The following is a 12,008-nucleotide window of genomic DNA, read 5'->3' as shown; positions in this document are numbered from 1 at the left end:
CTCTTCACCCAGACCAAATAAACACTCGGCGTCTGCCAGGGGGGCTGTGGTTTATATTTGGAGAGGGGCAGGGAAGAGTCCATCCAATCTGAGTTTGGACTGAAAGTGGGCTTTCAGCCAACAGCAGTAGCCAAGCACCAGAGGCCGAGTTCCTGCCTCCTCCGGGGCTCAGCTGCCCACCTTGCTCTGCCCTACCAGTGTTCCCAGGGGTGCGGTGAGGCCTGGTCCCCCAAGCTGGAGCACTCAGTAGTATGTGCAGCCCTAAGGTTCCTCTGCAGCCTGATAACCTGGCACTGCACCCCGACCGTCCCTCAGAGGCACGAGACCATACCAGAGAGAGGAGAATACACAGCTACTAGCTAGAGGTCTCAGTACTTCAGCAGGTCTCGGAATCATGCTGGGGCTTAGTTTCCTTAGCTCACTCCTCCCTTCCTTGGGGAGGCTGTCCTAACCACCTCCACCAGATCAAACCTTCTAGTTCCAGGCTCTCACCGCCCTCAGGACACACACCCCAGCTGCAATTACATCTTTACCTGTGGGGCAGTTTCTTGCAGCCTGGCTCCTCCACCACGGGAGGGGCGCTCAGCACCGCATCCCTGGGCACCGCCTAGAATGCAGCGTAACTGAACACGATCCCCTCGCCTTGGGGCCAGGCCGTCGGAGCTCCCTGTCCCACCACAAACTCCAGACTTGACCCCCCGTAATTCCTGATTCCAACCCCTACAATACTGAAATCAGTGCCCTGCCCTAAAAGGACCCTCTTGGACCATCTACCACCTCGGGAGCCTCACGACGCTAATAGCTGCTTCTTGAGACTCAGCCTCGCACGGCTCTCCAGATTTCTCATAGTAACACCTTCTCGGAGTTTCGGAAGCAAACCAAAGTCATTTGCCAACTATTTTCTCCCATTAATCTCACAATGCATTTGCTATTTTCCCTCCATAATGACTCATTTAGCAGCAACAGAACAATTAGGCAGACCAGAGAATATTGATTTTCTAAGTGGGAGAAACGTCCACACAAACATCTTTCCATGCCTGTCTCACGCTGTCTCCTGCTACACGATGGGGTGGACGGACCCCAGGAAGGCTAGGCCGCTGCAGCTGGCAGGGCGCCGGGGTCTCACACAGAAGCTCAAAAGCATGGCGTGCGCAAGTGTGAGTGTGTGTACGCACAAGAGATGATAAAATTATGTGACGTACGTGATCCCGTGTGACCTCAGAACCCTAGGAGGTAGGCACCATTATCACATCCATCTTAAAGATGAGGGGACCGGGTTTCAGAGATCAGGTGACTTTTCCTAATCACACAGGGAGACAGGGAGCCAGATCCACGCCTGGGTCCGTGCGCCAGCAGAGCAAAATTCAGTTCGTCGGGGTGTCCTCGTGGTGGCTTGCTCTCTATGGGAACAAGGTGGATGTGCCACTAGGGGCAATGTAGTCCCTTTCACGGTGTGACCCAAGGAGACTCCCGAGACATAAAACAGTTGGCCTAGGTCCTGGAGTCACACTTGGGCCTCGGGCAGCCTCTAAGCCGAGCGGCTATAAACAGGTTCACCCCAGGCTGCCCCTAGCCAGCCACCAGGCCTGGGCCGTGGCTCTCAGAAAGACCTGCCCTCCTCCACCCCTCAACCAGCACCACCAGCTTAGGACAAGGGCCTACCCAGCTCCTGGGACACTTCTAATATCCCCACCCCATCAAAAGGGAAGGCGGAAGAGAAGAGTCAGGAATGGTCTGAGGAGTGGGACACCTGGTAGTTTTATGCCCATATCGGCATCTGGCTCCAAACACAGGCCCCACAGCTAGGATGCTATAAAACACTTCTCACTCCCAGAAACTCACTCCAACCAAGCTAGCAGGGGGGCTATGAGAGGAACAGGTCCCCAGGGTCCCAAGGACCAATGCCAATCAACATACTGACCTTTATATGGAGCAAATGGTTTCCTTGTGGCCACAGGAGAAAACTAAAGGTCCAGCTAGCAGATGTGGCTTTAAATGCACACTTTATCAACATCTAGGTGTCTTGGGGTAAGATAATCACCCTCTGAGTCTCAGTTTCCTTGTCTGTAAAATGGGATGATCCCTGCCACCTCTCTAGCTGGTATGGGGGCCAAATGCTAATGCTAAAGTGCCACATAAATGCTAGCTAAGGAAGCTCAACAAAGGGGGAGGTTTCCAAGAGTTGGCACGGCCAGCAATGGCATGGGCGTCTCCCCATGACTGCACGTGTGCAAACAGACCCCGGAACAGTCTGTGTCAATGGGGAGCAGACATCCTACATGCCCTGTTGTACGCTCAGCATGTTAAAGGCTCCCAGGGCTAGAGCACTAAAGAAACCTGCTGGCTCTGGTTTACCGGATGTTTCCCTGGCCTGTCTGAACTATGGGATCCCCTTGTCCCTTAATGAGTTAAGCACCCATCAACATCTACGAGAATGTGGTGTTCTGTGGAAACCAGTTTGAGAAACACTCCTGCAGAAGATTTGGACAATGATTAGAGGAGGCTGGGAAGAGACCAAGGCCTTTCAAGGACACCCCTGGCTTGGAGAAACTATAGAACCTTCCCCCATGTCAACTACAGTTCAGGAGCAGACCCAGCTCTCAACCTCCCTTTCTAGCACGCCAGGGAGGCAAGACCACATCTGTGGAGGGAAAATTCATTTCTGTTAAACTATATAAAAACGGACTTAACCTCAAATACAAGTCACTCTCAAACTCCTCCTGACTTTAACAAGCCCAGAAACTTGGAGGGGCCGATGACAAAAAAAGACCTCACGCAGAAATGCCTCATTGTCCCCTGCTCCTGTCTTCAAATTCACCACCACGGCCCTTACCCTCTGGGTCAGTAGTGGTTCCTCCAGCCTACCTGGAAAGAGAGCTAAGTCTCTACAACAGTTGATCATGTTTCAGAGAAGAGTTTGTGGGACCACAGAAAGCAAGAGAATACAGAATTCCAAATCGTCTGTGTGCTTGAGATCCTGTTTGTGGATCCTGGAAGAAAGGAGCAGATGCATTACCAGCCCCGCCCATTGTGATGCTACAGGCATCACAAGGAACCACCCCCCCTCCCCAACCACCACACGCACAACCCTGTGCCCTCTCCTCTCTCTAGGGGGACTCCATGCCAGGAAAAGCCAAGGAGTCCGGGAACCATTGGCTCCCTGGAAGAACTCCGGCAAACCCATCCATGGCGAACCCATCCATAACGGTGCAGTCTTTGCTCCCAGCAAGGACAGAGCTTTATTAATTATTCAGGGGACGGTGCAATTATGCAAATCAGTGGGCAGCCTCTGCCCGGCTGCTGCCTTCTGCAGGAGTCCAGAGGGGGATGGGGACGCCCAGAGCCCAAGCTGCTGGGTACAAGAAAGGAGCCGTCCATCCTGCAAAAGAGGAAACAAATCCCCCATACCCCAGGCCCACAGAAAACTCTGACCAGAACCAGGCCCATCCTACACATAGGAGTGTTGGTAGCTGCTCTGAGGAATGATTTGGAAAACCCGGAGATGATTTTTTTCCAAAAAACAAACCCCATGCCACCTGCTGGGCTAGCAATGCCATCGTTCAAAGCTTACTCCTATCGTTCCTAAAGGCCTGGAATACTTCCAAAGGTCCCTCTTAAGAGCATGCTTCTGAGGAGAGGTAACATCTCAAATTAGCATTTACCCAGGAAAGTTTGGCGGAACACTACTTCTCCGCACATGCCCCTGGGGTGTGGGGTGGGGAAAGGAAGCTCCGGATTAATGGAGGTGAAACGGATTTCTTTATAGGACCTCTATGGGCCTTCAGTGTCCTGGATCAAAGCGTCCTCCAGAGCCAGGATGTCCACAACCACTGGAGAGGACAATACCTAGTCTCACCTCCAGGAACTGAGTCTGAGAACCTCTGGCCAGACTGCTCACTAACACCCCTGCCAGCGCCATCACCCCTGGATTCTGAAACCCCTTAGAGTAGGTTCTCATCATTCATATCAACAGCCACCATCTGAAGCGCAGACCTCACGTCCTAGGACACCTGGATAAGACCACCTCAGGCAGGCCGCCTGGGGCTCCTGGCAGAACTCCTGGCAGGGCACCGTCACTGCCCGCATCAACCTCCGGCCGCCTCCCTGAGGCCTGGCGGCTGTGCCCAGCACCTTCTCAGGTCCGCACAGGCCTCGTCCATCAGGAGCGCGGCCCCATCGGCACCAGACTCCCCCCCCCCCCACCCCCGCCAGAGGTCCAGAACAAAGGCTGGTCTGGGGAGGCCCTGCCCGCCTTCCACCATCACTCTGCTTCCCCTTCGCCCTCCTGGGCAATGATGAAATTCACCTCCATGTGCTGACCCAGGGTGGGATAGGAAGTGCTGTGCAAGGCCAGTTAGCCTGCCCGTGACCTCTTCCACCCGCCCGGCCTCACCCAGCATTACAAATCAATAGATGTAGATGCAGCCACAGCTCATCAGCTCTGCCAAGAGGAAGAGAAATATGGGAGCCCAGAACCCTGAGAGGCCCACGGAACTAGACACGTATCATCACTGATTAAGTACAAGTGCAGGGGACAGTCACCAAGCCGGCTGTACCCTCACATTCTGGAGACCCTCCCCGCCAACTGAGGCCAGGAGGAAGGCCTGCCTCCATGCCACCACCACCTCAGACTTCAGCACCCATTTCAGCCTCCTGCAGAGCCCCCGGTGGCCCTGAGATACTCCTGCAGCCCCCACGGGTGGCTGTCATGTTCTCTCAGGTGGGAGACAATAAAACAATCCAGAAAGATCTAGGTACAAATCCGATCTCTGCCATCACTTGCTGTCTCACTCAGGACAAGTGGCTTTTACCTGTCAGAGCCTCAGTTTCCTCATCTGTAAAATAGGGAGAAGGAAAATACTGGGCAGTAGTTAAGAGCACGGACTTGGGCGCCAGACTACTTGGGTTCAGATCCTGGCTCTGCCATTCTAGCCACGCGACTGCTGTTTCCTGGCTGGAAACGTGGGATGACAATAGTGTGTGGCACATGGGCTGTGTGAGGGAAGTGCTGAGCCTGGCCCACAGGACGTGCCCATTGTATCAGCCGCTGAACTAGAGAGGGCCCAGGCTTTGAGTCCAAAGAAAGCTAGATTCTAAATCCATCATGAGGGTAATCCCCGATAAGTGGTTTTACCCCTCTGAGGCCAGTTTTGTCACCCATAAAACGGGAGGAGGATAAAACGAGGGTAGCCAAGAGGATTAGAGATGACATACACACAACACACAATGCCTGGCATGAGGCAAGACGCTTCGTAAATGGCAGGTAGTTGACTGATGATGTTACTGACTGGGTATGTAGTCTGTAAAGCGGAGCGTTATAAGCAGAGACCATGCAGAATAGTGGTGGATGGCGGGCCTTTATACAGTCAGACTGCCTGGGTTTGAATCCCAGCTCTGCCACTTACGAGCTACATGACGTCGGCAAACTACTCAGTCTCTCTGCGCCTCAATTTTCCTCTCCGTAAAATGGGGACAGTAATAGCTCCTCTCCTTCCCAGTGCCGTTGTAAGGATGAGATGAGAAAATGCAGGGAAAGGCACCAGGTAAGGAGGCTGGCCCATCGTGAGTGACCACGCAGGGCAGCACAGCACCAAGAGAAGCTTGCCAGGAGGAGAGCAAGAGTGAAAGGCACGTCGTCGCACCCGGCTTCCACGGCTCCATCTACGACACCTGCAGGGGCCTCAGGACCTTAAGGCAGCGCCGCAAAGCCTGGGAAGGACGACACTCTACCCTACACTAGCTGCACTGAGACATTAGCTTTTGTTTTTGCTTTGTTGAGATGGGGAAAGTGAGGCTCAGGGAGAAGCAGTGGGTGGAGCTGGGCCTTGGACCAGATGACTGACTCAGACACACATACCATTGACCTCCTCAGCTCCTGGCAGCGCAGGAGATGGGGCTTTACGGCAGTCCTGGGTTCAAATTCCGGCTCCGTGCCCCACAGGCCCCCCTGGCCTCCCGCCTCCATCCTTCTCCCACAGCCTCCAGCAGATGCCTGGTTTCCTGGGTCAGGAGTGCAGGCCACCCCACCAGGCCTGGACTCTGCATGGACAGCCGTCGCGTCCCTGAGCCTCTAGGCTGTGCTCAAAGACTTCCACTCTCAGGTGGGGACCAAAGATAGGTCCAGCCCCGAAAGGTTGCCTCATCCTGTTCCACGGGCTTTGACTCTGTGGACTTGGGCCTGGACGGCATCACTGCCACTCACTTGATCCTGGTAAGTGGCTACACCTCTCTGAACCTCAGATTCCCCACTTGTAACTGAAGAGCTGGCAAGACGAATAGGCCTGGGTGGCACAGGTGGGCCAAGCGCTGGGCCCAGAGTTAGAAGACACATTCTAACTCCAGCTCTGCCCCTTCACCTCTCTGAGCCTCGCCCACCTGTAAAATGCAGATCAGTCATACATGTCCTGACTGCTGCAAGCACCCTGTGAAGACGGGGGGACACTGGTGTGAGAGAGCTTTTGACAGAGGGGAGCCCTGTGCAAGCACAAGAGGGAACTACTGGCACTCCTCTAAGAGGCGAAGGCTTATTTCAGAAAGTATCACAAGCTTAAAAAGAAAGGGCGTGGCATGATAGTGGGGGGATGGTAGGCATGAATCAGGGAATGGCTTGCCAGGGCATGAGGTCCCCCAACGTGTGATTCTGGGCCAGTCATGTTCCGCTCTTGGAGTTTCTATTTCTATATCTATGAAATGGGAAACAAAAACCCTCTCACTACAAGGAATCAATAAGAAGATAGCCTGGGCAGTGTCTAGGCAAGTCGCTGGCACACAGCTGGGGCACAATTCCTGCCCCTCTGCAAAAGAAACCAACTTTGGGCAGTGGTTCTCAAACACTCCGCCAGAGTCTAATTCTGAAAGGTTTGGGACAGGGCCCAAGAATCTGCATTTTATCAGGGGTCCCAGGCAATTCCTCTTCATTTGGGTCCTCCCCAGGGTGGGTCCAGCTCAGGGGCCAAGCCCCCAGCTTCTAAGACACAAGCAGGGTTTCGATCAGAGCTCATTCTGGGGCTGAGTTCCCTGATGAAATCTGGGGAAGCTGCAAAAGAAGGAAGGAGGCAGGCAGGGGAATAAGGAGTAGAGGGGTGGGGCTGTGAACAATCTGTTAATCAGTCTCCTCCCTAGCCAGAAACAATAATTGAGGCTCATACATCCTCCACGTGCTAACAGTCTGAAGCTGCAATATAAAGCTTTGATTACAAATGTCAAAAAGACAGGGCATGAAATTAACTTCCCCTTAGTCGGTGGGCACAGGGAGCCGCTGCACTAATTCACTGCCCTCGGTATGAAAACTCCCCACGACAACGTCGCATCAAATTAGGGCCTGTGCTGCTGGGGTGGCATCTATATCTTTGCCCAATGTGCTCTTTTCAATTAAGCCAGGCCTGCAAACAAGGGCCTTGAGGGTGTGGGAAAGGTCAGGGCAACAGGCAGGTGACAGTGCAGGGTTGACTGGGAGGTGGCCAGAGCCAGTGAGGATAGGAGCCAGAGAAGAGCCCCTCAGCTCCCTGACGGGGACTGCCTACCAGAAAAGGGAGGAGGGGGAGTCATCATGACAAGGAATAACTAACCTCACAAGGCATCTGATGCAGAGAAATGTGAAACCCACCTATCTCGGCCAATTCCTGTCCTACGAGCCCCGCTTGAGAGATGGAAAGACAGGCTGAGGGGGCTCCAGTGGCTTTTCTGAGGCTGATCACACTGAGTCAGCAATGGAGCCAGGCCTGGGAGCCAAGTTCCCATAACTCCTGCACTCCGTCCGCTCCAGGCTGGCCCCTGGCAGCCAAGGTACAAGGGGGCGGAGGAGGCAAAGCTGTGCTCAGGCTGCCTTTGGGAGAACCTTTACAGGGCAGGGCTTTGAGGCTGCCCTCTGGCCCCTCCCCTCTTAGACAACCGAAGCTTATACAATATTCACTGGACAGACACACAGTACCCGGGGAGATTTTTTCCCAAAAAACATATCCCCATGCCATCCTGCCTCCCTCTCCTTCCTCTGGTCCACTCAGAGGGGACCTCTGGTGCACAACTGGTGGCTTTCCAAATGCCAGGAGAAGTTCTTATGTGTGCATGCCGAGGTGTGGCATGTGGGGTGGCCTACAGACAAGACACGGCAGGCAGCCAAGGCTGTGCCCTGTGGTATGTGCAAGACACTGTGCGTCCACCCACAAGCTCACGCCCACACGTACCCACAGAGGACAGAGATTCCCTCTGCCTCAGGAGGGGAAGCTAACACAGGCCACCCTTCCCGGCACTCCCAGCTGGGAGGGGGATCTCCCACACCCTTTCCTTCACAATAATCTCCTCTGAGCTTTCAGCTGGTCCTGGGAGGTAGGTGGGTGGGCTGGATCACAGGGGACTCCCCCCAATGAACACCAGTGAGCAGAGTGGGGGGCAGAGAGAGAGGAGGCAGCTGGCCCAGGGAGAGACTGGGCCCTGCAGGAAGCTGCCTCAGGCTCTTAGGCTCTTGGAAGAGGTGGGGGTGGAGGGCTGCAGGGAGCAGCCCAAAGGCCCCGGAGAAGTAGGGAAGAGGTTACTCTTCAAGGCAGACTGGCCAGTGAGCGTCCCTCCCATGGCTCAGGCCTGGGCAATGTTACCTGGCTGTGCAGAGGTTTCAGAGGGCTGGGGCTTGGGGTTGCTGGCCCTGCACAGCTACTCACAACACCCCACCCCCAGGCCGGGAATGAGGCCCAGGCCACTCCTCACAGATGGACGGCCTGATGGCCAAAAGACCATCTCTTCATACAGGGGCACCCCTTCCCTCACCCGCAGCCAGTCCCCACAGTGGGGTGGGCTGGCAGGTCACAGCAGGGAAAAAGCAAAGTGTGCCCTTCTACCTGGGAAGGAGTCACCAAAGCCAGCCAGGGGCACTGAATGTTTTCCTTCTTGCCTTTCCAGTCTCCCTATGATCTCCAGCTCTCTTCTGTGGCCTTCTAAAATAGCCATTAATTAAAGCCTGGTAATTAACTTTCTGGTTCAAGTAGTATTTTGCAAAGGAATTCCATTAAAGAGTCAATCTGCATATCCTCAGACGTGGGGGCCTGGAAATGGGCAGGGTTACTTGTGGAGAATGAGAATGCCACAGGCCCCCATGGCACCCCAGGCCTGGACTCTGCTGGCACTTAAAGGCACAAGGAGATTAAGGGGACAGCTGTCCTGCAGCCAGGTATATGCTGAGCCCTGAGGCTCTCTCCAAGCAGTTAGTTGGGCAGTTGGTTCACAAAAGTCACCAGGTCACTGGCCACATACCCAGACAGAAACTGCACACAGATTTGCACACGTGAGAGCTCAAACATACAACACACTATACACACAGCGTGACACAGTGTATACAAACTCACGTGCACACAGCGGTAGACATGCATACGTAAGAAAACGGACAGCAACGATAGCAGCCAATGCTTAGTGAGCACTTATTAGAGTGAACCGTCGTATGCCCATATTCGACCCACAAAAACAGCCACTTCATATGGTCCAACCTAATACGAAGTGCCAGGGACTGTTCCAAATGCTTTACATGTGACTAGTCATTTCAAATGCAGACGTGTGCAAGGACATTCACATATAACGCACACACGCCTTCATGAGGGCAGGTGTGTACCTGCAAGACGTACAAAAACACGCACGCACAGATGTACACAGGCCTACATGCTTGTACAAAGAAAGGCTTCTCCAGCCTTTGAAACCCCAGCCTGGGATGATCACATTCTCACTAGCTAATTTCCACTGTTCCTAAAAATATTGCCCGGCTCGGATCTCTGGAAGATACACGAGGGAGCCACAGATCTAAAAGGAGGGCGATAAAAATGAGAAAGCAAAAAATAAATTGGTTCTTCCCTACGTCCAGGTCGTGTTCTATGGCTTTCCCCTCCCTCTCTGGAGATGAGGCTCAGAATCATGCGCTTATGTGCGGGGCCTTGGTCAGCCCTGCCACCACCCCCCCACCCTCCAGCCAAAGGTGCCCATGAAGCTCCAAGTACAATGTTGCAGGCAGGATGGGACCTTGTCACCAGGCTGGCGTCTGTGATGGTCCCACCTCTGTGCCTTTGAATGCGTGCCTCAGTTTCCGTGAATCTGACAGCGCTTTCACTGCACGTCTACCTTCCAGGGCAGAAGACCTCTCAAAGTGCTGTGCAAATGCCACGCCACCTTATGATAATTATCGGATTAAGAATTAAGTCTGATTCCCTTCTGGAGGGGAGGGAAGGAGAAGGGAGAGGAGAGCTGGGTGAGCCTTCCTTGCAGGTAATTAATGAATTGCCTGCCATAGTTCTTGGAAAGCAGAAGCCCATTTAACAAAGATCCACCTACGTGGGGCCTCTCAGAGCCGAGGGGAGCCAAAAGGGCAACCAAGAATCCTGCAAGGGGCCTGTCAGAACGTTCGGAAGGCAAAGGACAGGGTGAGACAAGACTCAGAAGCAGCAGCACTACTGGCCATTAGACTCAGGAAAACAATATTCAATCCCTAACAAGCAAAGAAATGCAAATAACAAAGAAATGCCATTTTTCTGCCCATTTGAGTGACAAAGATTGTTTTAATGATGACACCCAATGTGTTTGAGGGTGTCAGGAAACAGGTGGGGAATCTCAAAAATCACTGGGGGCGTGTAAATTACTATAGGCTTTTCAGTGGGGGGACATTTTTAGCAAAAGCCTCAAACTGTTAATAGTCTTTGACCTAGTAATTCCATTTCTAAGACTTTATCCTATAGGAACAATCAGAGATGTGAACAAAGAGAAATATTCAAGGATTTAAATAACAGCATCGTTTTGGATAAAGAAATACTAGACATTACCTAAATACTTAAATAATTAAAAACAAGTACACAGCAAACGTAAAATGGAACAATGGACTTTTAAAACAGACTTTTAAAACACATATAGGAGAAGTTTGCTTTCCCTGGTATAGACAGAACAAGGGTTACTCTGCCTGGCTATTTCTTGCACTCAAGGTAATAACGATTCTCTGTACAGCCCTTTTTACCTTTCAAGGGGCAGCAACATCCAATATCTCTCTTGAACCTCAGAGCACAGCATGATTGCTAGTTATTATTCCCACGTTGTAGATGAGAAAATGAGGCTTAACAAAATGAGGTAACTTTCCCCCCACCAATGTTAACTACTCCTTACTGAAAACCTACAACATGCTAGTCTCGCCTCTTTCACATGTTATTATGTATTTAATAAAATTTTAGAAACATTTAAGAAATGTGCAAGACCTGGTGTTAGTTGCTAAGGAAACAGCACTGAACAGGACACTTTCTATTAAACACGTGCTGGATATACTAACATTAATGTATCCAACGACACTATCATCGTGAGGCCCATTCTGCAGATGTGCAAACTGAGGCTCAGGAAGGTTATGTGACTTGCCCCAAGAACGCCTGGCCTCAAAGCCAAAGATCACATACTTCCCATTATTCCCGGAAACTGTCTAAACTGCACAATCATCTCGACGTCACCCAAGGGAAGGCAGAGGACCAGGCGCTCCCTGTCTATGGTAGGGGAGGGAGGGAGGCAAGAAAGGCCAAGCCTTGATGCCCAGCCCCTCCTGCACCTACTGTCAACAACTAATGCAGGGAAACAGATCCCATTTCTCATTAAGCTTCCTCTCCCCTCTCCAAGAGCTGCCTTACCCAAAGGGGCGGAACTGTTTCCTGCCTACTTAGAGCCAGTTGCGGGTTCTTGAAAGCCCCCACCCCCATATCCAAGTATCTCGCTCGCTAGCCTTACCCTGACTAGAATCCCACCATTGGTAACTTTCAGGTGTGGGAACTCCAGGCAATATTCCTGAGAAGGGGTCATCAATCTCCAACTCTGCACACAGCAGCCTCGCATACCTGCACCTGGCTTGCCCACGTTTACATGACCAGCTCTGCACCGGGCCAACTGGGAAGAATGAGAGGGGGCGTGGGGACAGCCACTTCAGAGTAACTACAGGGGTAGGGGGACAGGTTGGGAGCCAGAGGGGGCACACTCTCAGAGCCTGTGTGGGGCCAGAGTCACCCGGAAAC

The 12,008-nt window shown here is 52.8% G+C and overlaps 1 protein-coding gene across 10 annotated transcripts in view; it reads right to left on the bottom strand.

Annotated features, from left to right (window-relative positions):
- LOC123593296 (DAB2 interacting protein) overlaps positions 1–12,008 on the bottom strand; it is a 188,576-nt gene that overhangs the window by 65,843 nt on the left and 110,725 nt on the right. The window contains exon 1 of one of the 10 annotated variants that reach the window (XM_045468960.1): positions 2,866–2,889. The exons of the other annotated variants lie outside the window; for them this stretch is intronic. The gene's annotated coding sequence lies outside the window, so the exon portion shown is untranslated. Of the gene's footprint in view, positions 1–2,865; positions 2,890–12,008 lie in introns of those variants that run through there. 10 annotated transcript variants of the gene reach the window in all.

The sequence above is a fragment of the Leopardus geoffroyi genome, chromosome D4 (assembly GCF_018350155.1).
Source record: "Leopardus geoffroyi isolate Oge1 chromosome D4, O.geoffroyi_Oge1_pat1.0, whole genome shotgun sequence".
NCBI lineage: Eukaryota > Metazoa > Chordata > Mammalia > Carnivora > Felidae > Leopardus > Leopardus geoffroyi.
Note: the sequence above shows the minus strand (reverse complement) of the source record. Positions and strands in the feature narration are given on the sequence as shown.